The sequence below is a fragment of the Balearica regulorum genome, chromosome 2, assembly GCF_011004875.1.
Source record: "Balearica regulorum gibbericeps isolate bBalReg1 chromosome 2, bBalReg1.pri, whole genome shotgun sequence".
Taxonomy (NCBI): domain Eukaryota; kingdom Metazoa; phylum Chordata; class Aves; order Gruiformes; family Gruidae; genus Balearica; species Balearica regulorum.
This window is the reverse complement of record NC_046185.1, coordinates 125,227,992-125,251,145: the sequence shown is the minus strand read 5'-3', so window position 1 is coordinate 125,251,145 and position 23,154 is coordinate 125,227,992. Positions and strand designations below refer to the sequence as shown.

At 42.0% G+C, this 23,154-nt stretch overlaps 1 long non-coding RNA gene across 1 annotated transcript in view; it reads right to left on the bottom strand.

The window, feature by feature from the left end:
- Positions 1–7,928: 7,928 nt before the first annotated feature.
- The window catches only part of LOC142600782 (uncharacterized), a 43,976-nt gene continuing 28,750 nt past the window's right edge, over positions 7,929–23,154 (bottom strand). The window contains exons 4-8 of the long non-coding RNA XR_012834342.1: positions 13,996–14,216; positions 13,153–13,312; positions 10,907–11,145; positions 10,636–10,789; positions 7,929–9,601 (exon numbers count right to left, since the gene is read on the bottom strand). This is a non-coding gene — a long non-coding RNA (uncharacterized LOC142600782). The remainder of the gene's footprint in view (positions 9,602–10,635; positions 10,790–10,906; positions 11,146–13,152; positions 13,313–13,995; positions 14,217–23,154) is intronic.

Below are 23,154 nucleotides of genomic sequence, written 5' to 3'. Positions count from 1 at the left end.
TCTACCTACCTGACCTAACTAAGAATGTGCAAATCTTCTTGTAGTCCTATCTTCAAATAATTTTAGGTGCTCTTTCTCAGCCTCACTTTCAAATCTTTACACTAGGCAAATGCTTATTTTTCAATCCATTTCATATTAAATAAAACTATATCACCATCTCACTTCTTCTACCATCTCAGTCAAAGCTGTGGTTTGTTTGACTACTACATGTTTCATCTTGTTCAGTAGTGTCCTTTGTTGTATTTTTCTTTCCAAAAGCCTTGGTGAATTCCAGGGCACAAAATGCTCTTGTCATCTACATTGGGATTTTGTGCGGCATCAAAATAAACAACTGTTCTCTCGTGTGCAGTGACACATTAATGCCAAATTTCTCTGCTTCATCTCTACAGATCTCCTTGGTTCTCAAATGACCCATAATCTGTGAAGCAGGAAGGAAGGGGCTGAAAGCCCTGGTACAGCAAGCCTTTTCTGAACCCTACAGATTACAGTGTCCTGCTTGTGTAATCTGAAGCTGTCACTGGTGCATGGATAAAAGAAGCTTAGTTTAGAAGTTAGTGTGTAGAAATGTTCAACTCAACAGCTTTAGCAGGCTTTCAACTGCCTTCCAGATGTGGTTCAAACGTGTTGGCTTGTATCAATGTATGTTGATAACTGATCCAATATCCAATTTTTTTACTAAACCAGGTACTATTTTAAGTCAGAAAAGGATTTTTTTTTTTTTTTTCCAGAGACACAGAAAAGAGACAGAAATTCACCTACCTTCTGGCTCTTTTCCTTTTTTGGGTTTTTGGTTTGGTTTGGTTTGGTTTTGGGTTTTGGGGTTTTGGTTGGTTGGTTGGTTGGTGTTTTTTTGTTTGTTGGGGTGTTTTTTTTAGAGGGGGCAGTTTTGGTGGGTTTTTTTCTTCTTTATCCATTTGGGTGGCTCTAAGAAAGATTTGGTGTCACACAGGGAGAAATTGTTTTTCCTCTTCTAGTTTGCAGCTGAAGAAGTGCTCTACCTTCTATGTTACTTTCTTTCAGTTCAACAAAAAGGATTTCCTAAAATAAGATATAAAAAGCTTATGATTATCTATCTCACGTGGAAAGTAGTCTGATGTTTTTTCAGACTGAGCTAAATAACTGGGAAGAGGTAGAAGGAATGGGGAAAGAGCTCACATTTATGCCACAGACCTGAAAAAAGTTTACTCTTTTGACTGAAGGTAAATCTGCATTTTTCTACAGGCCTGCCTTAAGCATAACCATCATAAAGAGCTTAAATCATGTTGTAGCTTATGGGTATTTCTGTACTGTTGTCAGAATAAAGGTAACCCTGATGTCATGAAATGCCAATAACACTATGCCCAGCACAATGTAGATAAGCTAAAAGCAATGTAACCTTTAAAAAAAAATAAGGCTGCTATTTAGCTACTGCACATATTAGCTATCCAGCACTCCAGGCTAGAAAAGTGGATGATGCAAGTATCTAACCTTTAGGCAAATGTATTTGTACCGGAAGTATCCAAGCTTCGGGACCTGCAGCTTCCTAACCAAAATCACCTTTGAGAGCAGAACAACACAGGATGAGACCTTTTTCAAATCACAGGGAGGATAAAAGAAGGGGTTTTGGCTATAGAATGGGAGACAGACTAAATGTCTAGCAGGGGATAGGGAGCATGATTCAGTCACTGCCAAATGAGAATGGGAGACATGCAAGGGGCCAATACAAAGCATGACAGTAAGAAATATAAGGGAAAATACATTACCTCCATGTAGACTTAGTCAGGCACCATGGACCCAATGCTTTTAAACAGCCTGTGAGTCCAAATCCCCCTTTTTAATGCCCAGTCAGCTGTAAGTATCAGATTGTAGGTTAAATAAATACAATTGTAAATGACAGCATTTAGCTCTCTAATTACCTGCTGGTCCCTGTAATTTATTGGACTTGCAAATCTATCTTCAGGAAGGTGGGAACAATTCAATTACTCATCAAACAAAGGCAAACTTGGCAGGCAGAGATCTGTAGCTACAGGTGCTGAAAGTGTTCTCAAGCATATTATATGAGGTGTTTCATTCAGGTGATGCCCTGACTGGAGGTTCTTGGTTGGATTCTCAGCTGGAATTACGATGTACTGCTTTGCTCCAGATTCACGTACAGAACGTATGCTTACTTCAGCTTTTAAAAACAACCTTTTAACCACAGAAGCATGCAAGATATTGCATGCTTGTTTCACTTGAATATTTATGCACACTACTTTTTCTGAGTCTGAGCAGAAGGCAACAGCCTATAATTAGTACAGCCTGATGAGAGATCCATAAATTATGTTAAGAATTCTTTTTGTTTTCCAGGTGATTGTGTGCCTTTGGGTTTTCTTTAGCAGGAGAACAGCACATGATTCTAGTAAACAATATTAATGATAGACTCAGCCGTGCTCTTGACTAGCAAGAGATATTCCCCCTAAGACAAGGTTGGATAAATAGGAAAGACATGCAGCTATGCCCAAGTGAGGCTGTGATTGTCTATGGCAAGTCAATCGTCTTTGGGCTTTAATGTGTTTCTTTACAGGAGTGAAAAGCTGAAAATATGAAAATAGAAAGTCTCTGCAGCCCAGTGGGATGTAGGCAATGGCTGTTGTGCAACTCATTTAGTGCCTGAAGCTGCCTTCCAGATCCTCTCTTGCCAGCACAGTGAGGAGTTTATAGGGAAAAGGAAGCTAATTCCCACAGTGGCATGTAGAGGTGTGGAGCAGCATTACACGTGCTGAACTGCATTATATATTACTTCCCTGAGGTGATAATCCTCACACTATGCATGTACATAAATAGGTGTTTGTTTTTTAGCACAGCCTCCTTCTCAGAAAACTATTTAGAACCACCTTTCAAATAATTTTCTTACCAGCATTTTCTTTTATTTTGATGACTGTTCATGCAAACACAATGCAAGCCAAACAGGGAAGTCTCTCTAGGATTAGAGTTGCCCAGTGCCCAGCCTAGGAGACCAGCTACAGTGATACCAATACATCCCTAAGCAGAAGGATAGCACCCAGCAATGCACATAACATATAATAACCATAAATGGCAGATTACCGCCTTGTATGCCCTCTGTATCAACTATGGACACATTGGTGACTCTCCCAGAAATGCCTGAAGCAACCTGACACACAGATTAGAAACCCCACTGTCTTCATTACAACCTTCCATTTCAGATGTACTCAATCTGAAAGGCTTGTCCTTCTGTTTGCCACTGTAGTAAAACACTCAATTTGAAAAACAGGGGAGTTTTCTAAGATCTTCCATCCTAAGTGTTCATAGTACTTGGGACAGTCATTTGGAAAAAAATTCATCACCACCAGTCTTAAAACAATTAGTTCAGTCATTTTCAAGTTTTAGGTAGTCCTTTCCCCTGTGCCTTTGCTATTAACTAACTTCTGTACCATTCACTTCACATTACTTCAGTTACTTTGGACAGGTGACCAGCTGATAGTGGTTCAAGACTTTGTAATTCATGGAGAGAAATAAAAATTTCATTATCCACACATGGAGCCCTGTGAAGGAGCTCAGACACATACCTGAGCTAGGTAAAGACCTCGCATCTATACTGCTGGAAGGCGTGAGGGCCAGAAACCCTCATGTTGGGGTGCCTGCAGAGACCTTGTCCTTCCCTGCCCGTGCTTCCAAAGCCTGTCCAGGACAGGTGCCAGCTGCACTCCCTGGCACTGAGGATGTGACAGCATCACCGGAGCAGCCAAGATGGAGTGCTCAGTTCCAACTTGTGGCAGGGTGACGCTGCCTGCACCCAGACACAGCCCCCCCTCCTTCCAGCCTGCCCAGTGCCTGGCTCTAACTGGTTAGAGTATATTTGCCAGCTCGGGTCCCAGAAGGAGATGTTACACACGTGGCCCTTTTACATTCTGACAGCAGATAAACTCAAAGTGGGTTTGGGCTTTTTTCAGCTCTTCCAAAATGCTGCATAGAGTTACAGTGTGCTGTAAAAGTCTGCTGTGTTGCCTGAAATGCATCCTAGATCCTGTGCAACGACACCGTTGGAGGGGGACGTGAAGCTTCAGTGAAGTCAGTGGAAGCGGGATGTGTGTTTCCTTGAAAAAAGGCCAGCTAAGTAAAAGGCATCACACTGTAGCTCAGTCAGGATCACTATCTACCGTCACCATGATCAAGGACCTTTCGTCCCTGGATCCCAGTGACAAGCACCTGATGGTGTCATTGGGAATGCGGTACCATCACGGAAGTGAGAAAGATGCAGCAAAAAACATTTGAAGGAAATGAAAGTAGGAGAGGAATACAGGCACATCTCTGCATAAACACACGCAGCACGTGGCACCAGCTGTTTGCACGCAGAGCAACTCACCCCACCATGCTGGCTGCTCCCCGACCCCGTGCGGGTCTGACCACTGGTGGTGAAGCAAGAGTCCTCCTCCCGCTGGTGCTGGCTGCTGGCTACTGGCACCGGTGGCACAGCTACAACAAATGGTAAACTGGTGACCCTGACCTCAGGAAACAGCGGTGACCGTCAGTGTGTGCGTTTGGTATGCTCACAGTTGTGCCAAGCCAGCTGTTTTCTGCCCATCTCTGCTATTTGCCCTCTCCAGCTCATTAGCTGATGGTCAACATGGGCAGCAGTGAGACCGCTGTGCTGGCCTCAGGTCTGACCTGCTGCAGGTGTGGAAAGGGGCTGTTACTCCCCCCTCTCCCTGCTGTGACCCTGCCCATGAGGGAGCCCTCCTGCCCCTCCGTGGCTCCTCGGGGAGTGGAAGGGACTGGGAGTGCACAGCCCAGGGAGCCGGGGCAGAGGCGTCCCCCTCTCCATCCGCTGGTGGTTGGATAAGCTTAGCCATAACCTGAGACTTTAGGGACACCAGGAGCTGAACAGCAAGCTTTAGTTACATGCAGATAAGCCAGAAGTCACATTTAATTGTGCATGAAATAAAAACTGACCCTGAGGTAGAGGTGGCAGCGTCAGGCGGCTAACCCAGCCTTATTGGGGCTCTTTAGCTGCATCCAAATGCCACCACGATTTCCACAGCCTCCAGCTCCACAATCCTTCCTTTGATGAGACTCAGTGATCTTTTCAGGTAGTTTATTCCACAACCTGCTCTGCTTTAGCACTGAGAAACTTTTATACCTGACCTGAATCTCTGCTTCTTTACACAGAGCTGATGAGCCTTCATTTTATCTCTCACAGTTTTGAGTAAGCAAAACTGTTTTTCTCTTGCTTCTTTTCACATTTCAAATGTTTGTACAGCATTATTATCTTCCTCTGGATTTTAGCTTTTTATTGAAGTGATATAAGAGAGTGGAAGAGAGAGCATACCAACACAGGGATAGATAGAGATCTCCATAGTAAGTTATGGGAGAAACTGGGCATGTTGCACTACACATAGTATGTGTATAGGTCTAGGTGGAGGTAAATACGCATAGGAGGATGCTTATGTACAACAAAATATACAAAAATACATAAGTGCAATTTAATTTCCATCATAAAAATGCTTCATTAATTAGTTGTTCTTTTAACGCTACACAAAGATTCTTCCCCAGCCAAAAAAAAAAAAAAAAATATTCTGAATAGTCTCTGAATGCAGTCAAGCTTCAAGCAGAGCAGACTCTTTATGAGAGAGGAGCTAGGAAGGATTTTATTTCCTTACATGTCACTTACTGAGTTTCGTGAGCCTTTTTTTTCAGAGCATCTGGTCCTAGAGCAGGATACTGGTGTGGACGGCTCCTGTATGGCAAGCTTTATCTCTCCACTTTTAATCTAATTCATACATCCTCAAGAATACAAACATTATCTGAATGCACAGTAAAGGAGCCACAGAGCACAGCAGTATGGGCTAGTGCATGAGCAGAAGCCCCATAATCTCCATTGCCCATTTGTCATTATTTCTTTAGCTCATCTATGTTCTTCCGCAGCCTGTAATGCTGGGTCTCTAGAGAGGCACCCTACCAGACATCAGCTACCCAGTGCTTCCCACAAGCATGGGATAAGTGATGACAGCCTTTGCTGCTGCTCATGTCCTGATGACACAGAGGTAGGAGGGCATGGTGCAGTCCTGGGCTTTATTCACCCCGTCCCTGCAGCTTTGCACGACACAGAGGACTTGTACCCAAACACTTCATAAAGGTGAACGGAGCTCAGACCCACACTTTTGCAGATACCCAAAAGTCCTACAATTCCCTTTGGTGCCAACTGCTGACCCATGAGACCTCTGATCACCTACCCTCCCCCTTGCAGAGCTTACCACCAGAGCCCCTCTCCCAAGCAATTCGTGTCTATGTTCTTAGCTGAGCTTCTCAGGTTTTGCACTGAAAAAAGGTCACCGTCACACCGTTCTCTATGTATGAAGAAAGGCTCAGTGGTTTTCTTTCTATGAAGCCTGAAACACATTTCAGATATTGAAAACTGCTGCAAAACCAGCAACCCTCCCTGTGATTTAATTTTCAAAGGCACTGACTTAATTCCCAGAAGGCAGTGGTAATGCTGGCTGTAATCAAGAGGGCTGTGCCTCAGAAGAATAAGAATTCCCCTCCAACTAATTTTTACTGCCTGGGTACATGAGAACAGAAAACCCTGCAGAAAGCAGAGAGAAATGCCCCCTGGTATGGCCAGGTCAGATCCACGACTGCTTCCCGCCAGCAGTACTTTAGTGCAAATGTACTGACAAAAAGAGCTGGTCTCTCCAGTCTCAATAAGCTTAATTTACCTTTATCTCCAGCAGCTAGTTACTGTTTGAATGCTATGTTGCTAACTTGTTTTCTTTAACCCTAAATGGCAAAATCATCGCAGGGGAAACCTGGGAAAATGTAATGATTCCCAGCTATTCAGAGTCCCCATTCTGAGGGAATCAGTTGCCATGTTTGGAGCTGGGGCAGGGAAAGAGGTGAGAGATGGCATTTCCAGTCATCAGCTTCTGAAAGGCAAACTGAGTGCAGCCTGCCTGTAAAAACCTGGTGAGGACTGAATTAAGCAGAGAAGAGAGGAGGACCATATCATTTGCATAGCGTGCCATATATTTTCCCTCTCTGTTCTCTTTCTGCCTCAGCAACCATCTCTAGCAAAACAGTGAAATACAATCCTTCCTTCTGAGAACACAGTGAATAATTCTTTTCTAGACAAATTCAATACCGGGAAAGCCACCGGTCTTAATGGCACAGTAGCTGGTTGAACAAAGTCCCAATTAACTTTATGGCCCAATAAACTGAAGTCTGCTATTAAAATTTTCATCAAAAGATGCTGGAAGAGACAGACAGACTTGTTATAGCAATCATTGCATGAGACCATTCCCTTAAAAACATGCTTTTCAGTAACTAGGATGCTTCTCTGGCTGGTAGGAGCTTGCACATCGCCGCAACTGCCCTTCACATTTGCACTTTGGCAAGATAAATCTGCTGCCAGAGCGTGGGCCAGCCAGCAGCGTGGCGTGCAGGGCAGATGGCTGGTGCTGTCAGCCATCTCCATCCCCTCTCCCACGGCAAATGTCAAATGAGGGAGAACTGGGAAACAGATTTGACTTACAAAATTATTCCCATTTGCCTTCTGTGGAGCCTAGTACCTCTGCCTCCTCTCTGCTAGGGCTTGTCTTCTTTACTTTTTCTGCCTTCTGTTTCCTCCCCATATCAAGAAGAAAGGTGAATTTTCAGGTCTGAACTGGCACAACATCTAATTTATTACCTGTTTTTTTTCCATTGAAGGCTTATCTTCATTAGTGCTTGTCAAATATCAATTCTCCATTATGTATCCATGGCAACTATTATTTTCCTTTAAATTCTAAATTTATCTATATTAAATATTTCTTTAAAGGAAAAAAAATATCTGCTTTTCCTAAGGATGATAGATTCCTCTATGATTTTATCATCTTACCTGCATTTTCATTCCTGTTGTTTGTTCAATGATAAAAACTGTCAGGACAGAAGGAAGAGTTTGGCCACTTAAGGAATGGTTTCGGTATTGCTAAGAAACAAACAAGTTTATATTTGATATGATTCCATATTAACAGAGGTTGACCTTATCTGAGGGCAGCCTTAAAAGGAGAGTCTGTTCAGTCCCAGGCTTGAGAGTAAACAGACAAGTGGTCCTTACGTAAGCAGTAATAAGTGTTTACAACATTGTTCAGATATCTTCATTGTTCCTAGCTGTACTTTTGCAATACTTTTGTTTGTTTAATTTCTTTTCTCTACTGTAATCTTAATGTAGTCATAATGGATTTGATTATATGTTGTTGCTCTTTCTTGGCTTATTACAAACTGCTGGCAAACAATCCAGAGCTCAAATGCATTCCTCCAAAATCAGCTGTTTAATAACGCCAAATAACAAACACTTTCTCAGTGAAGAATTTGTAAACCAAAAGAAGGGACACATCTCTGCAATATGCTAAATGAGCGTACTGCCTGCAGTTAGCAGCATGACTGACAGATGAAGGAAAAGGGCAGCAGTCGAGAAGACTGCTTTCTGAAGCTTACACAAAATACTTTTTTCTACAAAGCATGCATCACAAACATAGCAGAAATGCTGTGCAGTAGTATATAGGATGTATGAAAACTTATTTGGGATGACTTGGATGTCTGATTTCAACCCATCACAAATAGCACTGTTGTCCCAAACTTACAACAGAACAAAACCTCACAGCCCATCTCTGCTCTTCTGCTCCTAGGAGGCAACAGTTTCAACAGAAGACCTTCCGTCAGGTCTTTGAATCCTTCTGTTGGTTCCTACTTCCGTATCACATCAAACAAGCTGCTTATTTTCAATACAAAGGCCCTCAGAGCCTTGCCTCAAGAGTAAATATTCTCCTGTATATGTGTGTGTGTGTATGTATATGTATTTTATTTTTGTTTCCATCTCAGGATCAGTTTACTTTAGGAGGCTCTATCACTCAGTTATTAAGTGAGAGTCTTCATGGTTTTTCTGCTATCGGAAGCATCCACAAAATGTTGTGGTGTCTTACTGCAGATCCGGCCTGATACGCTGCAGTGCCAGAAGTGGACACGCTGCCCAGGTGCTGAGCATGGTGAAACCCCTTCCCACCTCCCTGGTGAGTGGTTTCATCACAGGATGAGAGCTCAGCCTGGAACTGGGCTTACACAATCCCTCTGTTGTTTAGATAGTTCAGTTTTATATAAAATACTTAAAAAGGAAGAGAAAGCTGCAGAACCTCTCTGTAGTCTTCTCAGCCGAAGACCACCGTAGGACCAGGGTCCCAGGAGCTGTTCAACTGTCAATAAAAATTACAGCATAGTGAAAGAGGAAGCTGAGAGCTCTCAACTCTTACCAGAGACAAACCAGGGAGATAGATGCCTATTTGTGAGCCAGCGGGTGAGAGAGATGCCAGCACTGGGATCTGTAGCAGCTCTGTGAAAAATCCAGCTCTTCATTTCCTTTGCATCTTTTCCAGGCACCCATAACAAGTTCTCATTTGGGGCCAGATGCCATACTGTGTTCAATCCTTCCCTTTCCTTTCTTCTCTTCTTTTTTCTTAAGAAAAATATTGCATTTATGTATTAGTCCCACTGCTGAAACAACTTTGACACCTCCACCACATTCATCTGCTATCCCTCGTCTTATCCTTGGCTTGTAAGCTTTTTGGGCCACAGACTGTTTCTCTCTTCAGTGTTCCTGAATGCCACATTAATAAGAAAAGAAAATAGCAATTATAATCTGCTGGGGTTTGTTTGTAATAATAAATAGACACTGAATGTTTTCTCAAGACAACAAAACCACCATGTCTTGCTTTGAAAATTCTTAGATTTGAACTAATCACTCAGGGAGTCATTTTATGTGCATATACTTAATTTAGACTTGCATCCCTGTAAAGGACATCTTGCAAGCACAGACTGAAATTTATTTGGTAAAACACAAGCACGTGTACTCCTAGTGCTGAACCGGGCCTTCAGGGAGCAAGTGATGGCTGCCCAGTCACAGCTGGGTGACTCTGCACTGATTAAATTGAGGGGTATTAATGCTAACCGTTTCCCTAATCTGCTCTCATTCATACTGAGTCTGAGCAATGGTCTGAACTACATGACTGCACCCTGGAGCAGAGAGCCCCCTGCTAAAGGGACTGGGATTATAGGTCCAAAGAAGGATTTCTTCAGCCCTACCTGTCTGACCCAGCCAATGCAAAATCACGCATGAAAAAGCCTCAGCATGTTGATTTTACAGACATTGACATGTTTTCCAAACAAATCCATGCAACACTTTCAGTTTGCCCCAATGCTGGTCTCCTCCTGAGTTGCATTGTGGTGGGTGTAAGTAGCACAAGGGGTAAATACTAAGAAGTCATCTCACAGCAGGCAGAGCTGTGTGAGACACAAGCGGCCATCTAAGACAGACACATAGAAGGTCAAAACACTCGGAAGGTTTCCTACTATTTAAAATACTTTTGAAATAGAAGTCAGGAATACAGTCATTCTGAAAAGAAAATCATCCAGATCCCAGGATCTGAGCACGCCAGTCACTTCTGTATAATGCTGGCACAAACAAATACCAGCATGTCTCTATAAACACTAAAAAATCTTTACACCTAGAAACGGCATATGTACCATGACCAACTTTATTTTGCAGCATTTGCAATACCTGATGCTTTTGTCACTACCACCCAGCATTTTCTTATCAAGGCTGTCTCTGAAATCTGCAAAAGCTGTGTTTACCTGCTCACTTGGGAGATGTGGCTGCACGGTACGAGGCAATGCCTGCTCTGAAAAATGCTGCATTAGGTTCCAGTTTTCTCCCAGGTGAAGTTCAGACTTGGTTTTGACCTGCTGTGCCAGATGGGACACCAGCTGTTGTTCACGGCCAGAGGAGCTGAAAACAGTGGAGAACTTTAATTGGGCTCTTGCAAGAATGAGCATTGGAAAGGGATCAAAAGAACCTTTTCTTCTTACAGAGATGCTGGAGGGCCACTTGCAATAGAGGGCTTACCTTTGGAGGTGTGACTATCTGGACAGTGTGCTCCATCCTCTCTGTGTGTGCACGGTCTTTTCTTCACATGATCAAGGGTAGGTAAAGATCAGATGATCCACTTGGCTGATCTTTGCCCAGGTGAGACCAGAGCAGCTTATGGTCCTTCAGCCTACATGGGGTAAAATTCTACTCATTGACACTCAATGGAAAAATTGAAGCTTGTTTCAATGAGATTGGTACTCCTTCACTGTGTTTTCCTGGAATCACAACCAAGAAATTGTACATGGAGCACTATGAATAGACAGCAATGCCTGCAAAAATGCAGTACTGCAAAACTGAAGAGTTTCAGTCTCAGAAATTTTTGTGCAAATCTTGCCTATTCTATTATTTTCAGTAACTGTCATCTGATCAAAAGTACAGCTTTACAAACTAAAACGTATAGAATTGAAGGAAGCCAGCATATGCTATTTTAGTGAGTGTATTATCTAAAGTAGGCCTTCCATCTGTTTCAAACCTAATTATTACATCATCTTTATGTAGCTCGATTTGCAATGAGTGAATTAAATGCTTGTGTGAGTGCTTCATACAATGTGAAACACAGCTGTGTCATTTTTAGAGACAGAGCAGGGCAAAATGTTCTAGACACACTGAATTTCATTTTTCTACTGTGTTTACAAAAATATTGCTTTGTAGCAAATATTTTTCCCACTCCCTCAGTAATACACAATTGTATTTTGAAGAACCATATAGCATCCACTCGGATTGCAATAAAATACTGAATATTTTTATCTGCCAAAGAAAAAAACTATGAGTTTAGTGATCAAAACAGCAGTCTTTATTAAAAGCATTCAGCTGGTTCTTCCTAACCTAGCTGTTGCCAAACAAAGACAGATTAAGATTAATTGCAGTAATTAAACAAAAGGACAGGCTACAGCGTTAGTAGCACCGATGTATCACATTCTTTGTTCCCAGATACTTTATTCAACAGTAAAACAGAAAAACATATGAGCTCTAGTCTATGTTATGCACATTTTCTATAAGGATTAACTCTTTAGCTGATACTCAGCTACAAGGCATGTGCACATATAGTCTGCCAGAGCATATCTTTCTTTAAAAATCCCTTTAGCTGGTAAAAGCAAGCCAGATTTAGAACGCATTTCTTGATCAGATTATAACCCTCTAAAATAGTTTAATGGGAGCAGTTTTTTAAACTACCAATTTTTGTCTCGGGTTTCAAAAATTTATCTGACAAATTGTAGTGAAAGGAGAAATAGAATACAGATTAGGGTCTAGCAAAAGCTTCTGTTTCAAACAGAATAAGGAATAAGCACCATTCTCACTTCTATGCAATTTTTTTGCTTGCTTTTGGGTTGGGTTTTGGTTTTGCTTTTTGTATGTGTGTTTGCTTTAAAAGACATGCACTCTGCCTGAAGCCAGTTTTGGTCACATTGTGGGTTCAGCTTACAGTGTCACTAGGCTCACGGCAGGACACTGCAAATTAGCTGTATTCCATTTACAAGACTTCACTATATACCCATTCTGAAAGCCAAGATATTGGTTGTTGTTTCCTCAGAATGGAAAACAAAGGACTGCTGCGTCTCCCAAAAACACACCCTGCCATGGTAGAAGGCTAGATTTAAAAATCATGCTCATCTTTAAGATAGTCCAAGGCACATAAAGTGTCTTTGGCCAATAGTGTATGGGCTCAGCATAACTGCTGTGCACCTCCAAACCACCTGCTCCCCCAGGACCACCTCTTCCCATCTCTCTTGTCCCCACACAGCTGGTTACAAGAGCAGTGACTGCTTAGCAAGACATGTCCAGAGATTATTTCAATTGAAAAAAACCCCAATATAGTTCCTCTTCTGTCCACTTCAGCATGCGTAGACACACACTGTTTTGCCAGCATTGGCACAGCTTAAGGCTTAGTCATTAGAAGGGAAATATATATGTTAAGAAATCAATAGGCAGTTTTTCAGGCAGAAAGGTAGCAGAAAATAGAGTGCACTGTATTCTAGGAAGCAAACATCTATTTTCCTCATTTAAGCTTTGAACTGGAGAGCAAACCTGATGCTGGGAGGAAAACATTAAGTGTAACTGGGGAAGGGGAATGTGTCACTTGCAAATAATTTCCCATGAATCGCTGCCTGCTCTAACATCTTTTGATTGAGCTATTTCTAGAGCTAACCCTCTGCTTGTAAATACTGATGCTAATCTTGTTTCAGAAATATTTCATCCTGGCAAGGCATTAATAAGCACTGTACCAGAAAATGCCGGGAGCCCAGTCATGCACAAGGCCTTGCTGTAATAGATCAATCAACAGTGGAGGTAAGTGAAGACCAGGAGAAGGATGTTCAGACACATTGGTGACTCTTCAGACACATTTTGATTCAGTCAAGACCTGGTTTGGTTTTCCATAAACATCTGCACAAGAAAAATTTAGCTTGTGTTAATGCTCCCAGAAAACAAATGCTAGTCCGCAGGCTGGTGTTTGCTTGAGAAAAGAAAATCTGATTTGGTGGAGAGAAGAGGCCTCCTGTAATGGCAGAGGCATCCAGCAGAGCAGAAGTAAAGCAAGGGGATACCTGCTCATGCTCCTGGGCCTCAAATCACAGCAAAATCCATTACAAACTATTCACTAATCACTTACAGAAAGAGAGTCAGTCATATAGGCCAAAAGTGATTCGTGATTACAGACTTTAAATCTCCTTAAATGAGTCTGATTACCAGGAACTGAGGCGTTCAAGACTGTCTCATTCTTCAGTTGCTTTTGAAAGCCATAACCTGCATGTCACTGTCTGTTAAATGATGAGAAAATTCCAGGGAGTCATCACTTATTGCAATGAATTGTTCTTCTTAGTTGTGGTGGTGTTGTTAAGATAAAGATTGGCAGCCTGGGCTAAACAACTGGAGATAGGTTGCCCGATTGTAGGAAATTTTGTACAAAAGCAAAGTATGTTGTTCAAAAAAAAAGACAAATTCAGCTCTAAATAGCTTCCAATCTCAGTGATGCATTAACAGGAGAGAGAGAAATGATACTTTTCCTTATTCAGTGCATAGTCATCAATGAACTTTCACCACTTATCTGAGGCTAAAGGCTTTCTCACCCTTTATGCCAGAAGAGTATTAATAGCAACAAGTGTCAGCAGAGGGAAGCGGTGAGCGAGTGTTTGGTACAGCCTGTTGTTGATAACAGTCTGATCCCCTGTCCAGCTGAAGAGCGAGACTACAGCTGCCAAACAAAGTGCTTCTGTTTGATCTTGTTGCTGCAACCATGTAGGGAAAGGTGCCAAGGATGACTTTGAAGTAGCCTTTTAATAGCAGACAGCTAAAATGAGGGGTTGGTCTGAGTGGAAACACAACACACACCGCAGAAGACAGTTCTGCCTGATGTGGGAAGGCTTACTGTTTGTACAAGATGATGCATGTGGCATTACGTAAGAGAAGAAAAGCTTGGATGCTTTTTTGGCTCAGGAGGCATCTGAATTGTAGCCTAATCATCTGTAGATGACATCCTGCAGCCCCTATTAACAAAACAAAAAAAGTTTTGAACTGTACTAAGATAAAAATCCCAGAGTCTGGCAGGGACCATGTTCACCTTATTTTTCCATAGCTTTTCCTTAGACTCTTACGACCAACAGGATGCTTATGGCAATATATTTAGAGGTAAATTATTAACAATGCAGACAGTAATAACATTATTCTGCTTCATTCCAATAAAAAGAGAAATGTGCTTTAGGATCAAAGTCAACAACTCATTGCACAAGTCACCATCTAGTGGTACGTTAAGAACATGTACTGCTGCTCCTTCAGTATAGAGGTTAAATAAACCCGTGGTTTTAGGGACTTAACAGAATGCCTTCAGTCCTGCTCAGAATGACTTGTACTAGTACTTGACTAGTACTTAAAACTAACCTCTCAGTGAATATGTATATGGTACATATATGTTCTGTATTTTATATGCCTGTATTAATATATTAGTATAAAGAGATATTTTAAGCAAATTTGGTATTACTCTATTTGAACCAAACTTTGCATGAAGTTTTAATTCATGTATCTAAAATGACGGAGCACAACAGTGAAACAGCTACATTTGTTGGTAGGCTGCCTGGTTTTTAGCCTTTTCCTCCTCTCTGTATGCATTTATATGTGTTGCTTCTCTTTATGTGCATCTACAGCTGTATATTTATGTCTGTAACGAATGCTCCACAGTGTACCATCGAAGGTGTCTGTATTGCTAACTAGCCAGCTGAGTTGCAAAGAGAAACTTGTAGTTAACTAGTGGGACTCTGTAACTGCTGGAACAAGTGACATCTCCCCCACTGCAGCTATCTGTTCAGAGGAAAAGCTATTAGGACTGACAGTGAAGCTCATTCTTGTTCATTATATTCCAAGCTCTTACAGATGAGGCAATTTTTCACTCTTCTCAGTTGTGATAAAAACTGAGGACAAATACAGCATTATACTTTCATTCAGCCTGTATCTAAAAATGTCCTGAATTTATTTATCCCTGAAGAAAAGCAGTATTCAAGATAGCACAGAATTCCTCCCCCCCTCCAGTCTACCTTTCCTATTTGTATTTATATTCAGCTTCTTCACTCGGGACCAAATCTTTGAGACCTTATTTGACTTTTACCCAATCTTTCTTCCTGAATTAGTCACCATATGAGATTTGTCTGACAAAGAACTATAAAACTTCACAGAGAGGATGTGCACTAGAACTTCCTGATGAAACAAAAAGACAAAAAACCACACATGGCAAACAATATATGACAGAAGATTACAAATGTGCACTGATGGGAAGCCATGACATTTCTGCTCCTGGGCTACCAAAACACTAGAAGATACATGGGGTGGAGCTGGAGGCAAAGAAAAGAGGTAAGCATGGTAAGAGGAAGGCTAGTCTGCAAATAAACAAGTATGATTAGTACTTGGCCACGTGCAGCATTTGTTGCTGGGACTCCCATGGAAAGAGCAGTATCATCTGTCACAGAGGCTAATACAAGGTGCTAATAAAGGCCAGCTTACCCTTTTCACCACAAGGTCACTAACAGCAAGAACTTGACCCCTTCACACTACTCTACCTCCCATCTACTTTTGGGAAACATTATGGAGACCTCTAATGTCAAGGCATTGTGGTGGAAGATCTTTCCATGGGTGAGCACTGCAGTGGTGGAGCCAGACTTCATTAAAGGCAAGAGCACAAAGGAATGCAATGAAACTATCTAATAAAATGCCTGGCAGGTTTTGGGGATGAATATTTGGGAAACCTACTCTGCAAAGCAGAGATTTTTAACCACCATTACCACCTTTCAGTTCCTGCCTCCTTGTACTGAACCTGGAAAAAGGGGAAGAAAGAGTACTCTCTATGTGGACTCACATACTGGATTTGGTTCCCTCCGTGGCAAGATACGACACGTTAGCTTAGGTACAGAACCTGCACATAATGTTTATGCAGTTTTAAATGCAAATAAAGTATTTTACCTTAGATTTCTCCATTTAGCTGCTGCATTTTAGTTCACATTTAAGTTAAGAGCCAGTAATACGGCCAGTTACTGCAGTTCACCTCAAAAGAGCTAACTTCTTAGGTCTTACTTGCCTGCTTGAATCTTTAAAGTCTGCCAGTGTGGTCTTCTGCGGAGTCTGGGAAGGGGAAGAAAGCTGAAAGAATAGTGTCTCAGACGCACTAATGTCCCTGCCTCGGATACCCTGAGAGCCCTGATGCCAGTGGGAGGAATGTAGATTCATACTTCCCCAGATTATGTATTACCCTTAAAAATTCAATTCAGTTCTCTCCCGAATGAATTTCCTGTATTCCTGTATTATCTTCTTTTTTAAAGGCGTGCAACCTTATAAGTGTCCAAAGGCACCTCTTGCCTCACCTCTCCTTTCTAGCCATGCTACTAAAAAATTGCTTTTTGCAGACGAGGTAAAAACGCAAGATAGAGCACTTAAAGTTGGGGCTCTATAGCACAAGCACAGAAGAAATAGAAACAGAAATACTTCAGAAGAAAAAGAAAAACTCTAAGAAAGAATCTAAAAGAACAAAGTGGATTTAGGAAACGCTGAGGCTCCACCACGGTTACTGGAAGAACACTGGAAAGATGAGTAGCAAGAATAGGCAGTCAGATCTGCCAGTGGTGCAAATTAGCATCGCTGAGGCAAAGTCAGGGGCACTACACTGATTTGCACCAACAGGGACTGAAGACTGTTGCTAAGGAGGAATGTGTAACAGCCCTATCATGCACAGATTTTTTCTTTCTGTGGAGAATATTGTTTCAGTCCCTCCCACGGTTTGTCAGTGACTGCTCCCTGGTGAGAACATGAAGAAGTTGTCAGGTCTATTAACCTTAACAAATGTAAATATGAACCCAAAATGTGGAAAAATGCTTGGATCTGAAATGAATTTCATTCTAACAGACTGCTGAGTTAAACAGTCACGCAGCCAACACAGCAACAGCAGCCACTGAGAAAGGAAATTGTTCACCCGGTTCTTTTCGGGTTGTCCTTCCTGACTGTTTCTTGTTTCAGCAGCACCTCATGTAAACAGCTGCATTGAAGGAGGTTGGAGTCACTTGTGTGATTTATCCCAAATAATTTACCTTGCAAACGCAGGCCTTTCTTCTCCAGTCAAGACTGTTGTTCGCAATTTTTCAATACATCTGCAAACAAATCTTACTCACCAACTCACTCACGAAGCTGGTGCTAGGAACAAGCCATATGCTCAGTTCTTGTAGCATATGACTGGAGCCAGGAGCTGTAGTCCCTTATTTCTGTTCCCTGAAGGAATGGCATGTCCGATGTCCCCTGTCCCACAGGGAAAGAGACCTTTTGCCTGTTATTCTTGAACATGGGGAACTATATGGTATTAGACTAAGACCAATACTGAGAGACAGTTTGGAGCATGACTTAGTTTGTGATGGAGTCTATAATGTTTGTATTTCCTGTGAACACTCTTGCAATAAAAACCAGTAATTAGAAAGAGGCTTAGCCCACATTTCCATGTCTGGACCCATGCAGGAGGGCCTGAGGGATCCCACTGCACTGGGGCTGGGATGCCAGAAGCTGTGTGAAGTGACATACTTCTCCTTGTGAAAAAGCTTTTCCAAAAGAGCTCCGTGCACAGACCATTACCCTGGAAGGGATGGGGCTAGAGGGAGGATTGGGCTAGGGAATTCTTCACTTGCCAGATCCTTTCGTTTCCTGCCAACATACACACACACACCTACAAGAAATGCTGGATAAGGTCCCACTAAGATTCAGTCTGCGCTTTGGGCTGGGCAGTACTTGCAAAGCAACTCTGTGGCCCTTCTGCAGCTTAAGGCAGAGAGAAGCTAATGCTCTCAGGTTCAGTTCTCTGTGGTCCAGATTCATACAGAGACTGAAAGCTGCACCCTGCCATGTTTAAGAAGTCAGAGGCTGGGCTCTGCTTGGTGTTCCCAAGGCTGAGTTATGTGCTGAATGGGAGGACTGTCAGGCTCAGGCCCATGGGCTGCAGAAGCTCAAGGTGTTACAGACCAGGACTGTCCACATTGCATCTTCACCTGCACCTCTGCTGCCCAGCTCTGCACTAGTAGCGTGACACACACTCCTGCATCTCAGCAGATTCAGTGCCAACCTGGTGTCCTGGGTTAAACTGCTGGGGAAGGGGGACTGAATTAAGTTGAAGGACTGGGCACTTGTGCTGCTGCGGTGTGCCTACGTCAGCTCTGTTAAAGCAACAATGCCCTCCATCTAGGGGTATATAGAGCAGAAGGAGCTCACCAACATTTGTCTGTCAAACCCTGTAAGGGCTGGGACTGCAGCTGAGAACTAGGAGTCCAAACCTGGAGACAGGAGGTGCCAAGAGCAGAGCAGGGAAGAGAGACTCAAATTCGATCCTTCCTTTGGCCTGATCTGCAGTTAGCTGTGAAGGTGGGTTTCAGCCCCCAAGATCTCATTGTAAGCTCAGGCATTGGCACTAAGCATTCAGGCACTCTCAAGTACACCTCTTTCTCCTGCTGCAGGGCAGCAAGAGAAGGCAGAGGATTCCCTTTGCTTAACAACCTAGAGTACTAGGGTACGTGCCCAAATAGCAGGCTTTGAACTTCTGAGTAAGCAAAAAAAAAAAAAAAAAAAAACCCCAAAACCAAACCCAAAAAACGGGGAATAGGGGAATTCAGAAGCCATAAGAGACTTGCGTTTAGATGCAAGAACATTCACGAATCATTTCCCTGCCATAGTGACATAAATCTGCTCAATGAGACAAAGGAAAAAACAAGACTAGATTTGACAGAAGAACTTTAAAGGTAACATGTACATTAGGTTCCTCTAGCTCCATTTGCATTTGGGTGAAAAAACCTATTTATTTTTACTGTTCTTTTCTTCCATTGAAAAGAAGCCATTTAAACTTCAATGGAGATTTGCTTTCATTTTTGAGCTTTCTTCTGTTTTTTGGATTCCAAGTCAGAGGTAAAATGGATAGCCCTTCATTTTATTTAGCATGAAATGAATTACAAGAAAGTGGGACCTCTAGGAATAAAAAGTCTTCTGTGTGTATGTTCATGTAAGTGTAAAATGTACTGTGAGGCAGAGTGCTTCTCCAATTTCACTATAGATTTGTAATAACAAAAAAATGAACTCTTAGGAGAAGTGAGCCATGAGCTGTGTGATTTGAACAGTTACATTAACACACAATAAAAAGGTGCAAAGGTTCAAGACAGTTCTCTCTTAACAGAAAAGAAATGCAGAACCCAGAAATCCATAAAAAGGCAGTAAATGAAAGATTGGATGACATCCTCAATAAATGCAAATCTAGACTGATTTCCATTTGAAAACAAATAAAAGGTCCCGGTTGCAACTAGAGCAGGAGAAGGGAGGCAGGAACAAATGAGCAGACAAAGGAAGGAAGGAGGGATCATATACATTGTAATGTACAGTTATCAGTGCTTGGCTAAAATACAGTGTTGGAATGAATGAGAACTGATACCAAGATGGTAATTTACAATACAGAGATACACAGAACTTTCTGTCGGTGTTTGGTAGGAGGGAAAACTAATGCCTGAGTCATTCAGAAAGCGCTGACAGTCTGTTTATAATACCCACATCTGTCACACCACACTCCGTTGTAATCACACACCCCTTGATGGGAAAGGAGAAGATTACGTACGTCCCCAGGGAAGGATGTACTCATATGAATCTGCAGGCAACATTCAAGAAACAATCCACTTAGAACTTGCCTCATTCAAGAAGCAATAGAGCATACAGTGGCAGTGAGCTACATCCCATCTATAACAAAGCTTAAAAAAAAGGGAAGGACATACTTATCACTGAACAGCCCTTTGATAACAACGTTAAAGGAAGAGAGCTGGAAATTAGGGGGAAATACCTGACTAACCCCTAAATAACTCTTTCTGGGCTACATACAGGCAACCAAGGCTGGGTCTTAATGATCTTGATTTTTGGCTTTGGTTGCTATTTTGAACAAATGTACAGTGTAGGACTGTTAATACTGCAAGGCTTTGTTAAGGGTGGGATCATAAGAAACTTGGTGTTTCACTTGGTTTGGAGTTGAACGTATAATTTAGTCTAGGTTTGCTCAATACGTGGCCATATTTTGAACTAAGTCCAAATTGGCAGTATAAGGCTTTGGACTCTCGGCCTAGGCAGAGGTTCCCAACTCCAATCTTACAGAATGGGTGTGTGTGAGGGGTGTACTTTTAAAATGAACATTTCGCGTAATTTTCATCTTATTTTCCCATCATACAACAAAGTGTTTGCACAGATAGCTCAAAAGGCATAACTAGTGACAGAACAGAATAACATGCCTTAAAAAGAAGTCTTGCTTGTTGAATATCTAGCAGAAAAAACCCCAACATCTATATGTCTCTAACTTCCATTTGAAAAGCACCTACCAGAAAATGCCTATCCACCATGGAGCAAAAAAAATCATTTACAGATTCACAGACTGGTAGGGGTTGGAAGGGACGTTTTGAGATCATCTAGTCCAACCCCCCTGCTATAGCAGGATCACTTAGACCATTTTTAACACTGAAACACACTGAATCTTAAGACTCAAACATATTTGTTAGTATTTCCTGCTATTTATTCTACTTTGAGACAAACTGCACAGAAAACAATGTATAGTACTTACAATTTAAACTTAGTGCTAAATGATTATTTTCGAGGCTGTTCATGTAGCTCAGCCTTGGAAAAAAAGATATGGAGAATCGATAGGATTCTATACTAATGATGAATCCATAACAGCTCAGAGTAGCTTCTGCTCTTCCACTGGTAGCATCTGTGTAATGATAGTGCCAAGGAAATGGCAAAAATTTGAACCTTTGCAAGATAATGATCACACTGACTCCTGTTTAGCAAAAAAAAAAAAAAAAAAAAGGATTACAGCCACATGATTCTAGCAGTATCAAGCAAAATGGCACATTACAATGGTTCTATATCCCCAAAGAAAGAGTAAAATTGGAAACTAATATTATTGCTGGATTAAAACCTTTGCATAGACTTTGGGGATTTGTGAATCAGACGTGAGTCTTGCCACCCACTCCCTCCCTCCCCCCTGCCCCCCCTCATTTATTCTGTGGCGACATTTCCAGAAAAACAGCTTAGAGGTGCAGCTACATGATGTTCACATTTTCCTGCTTCAAGGAGACAACCAGCCACTACCACCTCTGCTGTTCCACCTTTGCTGCCAGCCTGTGAAGGTATAAAAAGACAACCTTACGCCAGAAACTGCCAACATCACTTCCCAAAGCAGACAGGGGATTTGTGTGGGTGCAAGGGCAGGGCTGGAAATCAGTATTTTTCCCTAGATGAAGATGGCATTACCAGCTCTGCAGGGTGTGGTTATTTCATGAGTTGAGCCCTTGAGATAAGGCACGTATTGTTCCCTGTGGTAAAGCACCAAGCTGTTTCCTACACACCAGGCGAATATGTACCGTGCTTGTCAGAGCCTTACGCCTTGAAAAATCAGGGAATTGGCCAGGAAAGATGGGTATATGCAGATAGGCACCTGCCACATGTGCCTTCTGTACTGCAGTTGCACAAATGTCAGTAGAACATTTTTACAGCATTGTTTTTAATTTTCATCTCAGATCCCCAACATCCCCTACAGAAAAGGTTCCTTGTAATTAGACTACTCCAGCTGTTTTCATGCTGCAGCTTTGTCGATTTGCTCTGGTTTATGCATATTGCATCTGAATTAATGTACACTTAAACTAATAGGGTATCTCATGTGTAAAGCATCATAAAAAGAAGCTCATGTGTCCTCCTTGCACCCTGGAACTATAGTCTATTTATTTATTTATGTTTTAGATGTACCTGCACAGGAGCTTAACTTCTCTCAGGCTTCCATTTGCACTGTGGTCCTTATTGTTCCTCTTCCCTCCTTTAGCTTGCAAAAGAAAGCTCTGGCATCTTTTATATTTTGTGTCTTGCCTGTAGGATCTGTGGCTATGCACCATGTTTTAGAGAGTTTGAGCCCAGAGGGGATCTTCAGCTCATCAGCTACTGCCCTTCAAACTGTCCTCTGAGTAACTTGTAGTTGGCAAAAAAAAGAAACACCTTCAGAGAACATGCCCGCTCTGCAAGACATTGAAAGATGGAGAATCCATCACTTCGCCTGATAGTTTGTTTCAATCACTCCTACCAGAACAACGTGTGTCTTGGTTTTAGTTTGAATTTGCTGTTCTTATAGCTTCATGTTCATGGTTCTTTCTGTGCCCTTGCTTGCTAGATTAGATAGATGATTCGCTGTAACCAAGGAGTTTCTTTTCTCATGGATTCATTCTGTAGTGCCCAGCACCAAATGCATGTTCAACCTTTATACAGTGCTACATAGGACACTGCTCCTTGGAGAGAAACAAGTTAGATCACTTCTAATCTTTTTTTATTTATACAATTAAACATGTTTATCACCCCAAAAATTTGATAGATTGCTCCCTGGTTAACTATCCTTCTTGTCTGCCTTTTAGAGTTTCACTGACCTGTCACAGTGTGCTGCTCCCTGGAACAATATGCCAGCACTGCATCTCTCTACAAGCATTAACTAAAAGAGACTAATGTTGAATAATGTAAAAGTATTCATAATTCCAGCCACTATCAAAGAGAAATCTGGACTGCTGTTACCCACACTGGTGCACAGACCTTCTTTCAGAAAAGTTTAAAGAGATGGTTACATCCTGCAGGGCGTTTTCAGTACTTAAACTGAGTGACATGCTCACTGTGGTGCCTGAGTCTAAAAATTATGTTGTCTAAGGCACCATTTTTCA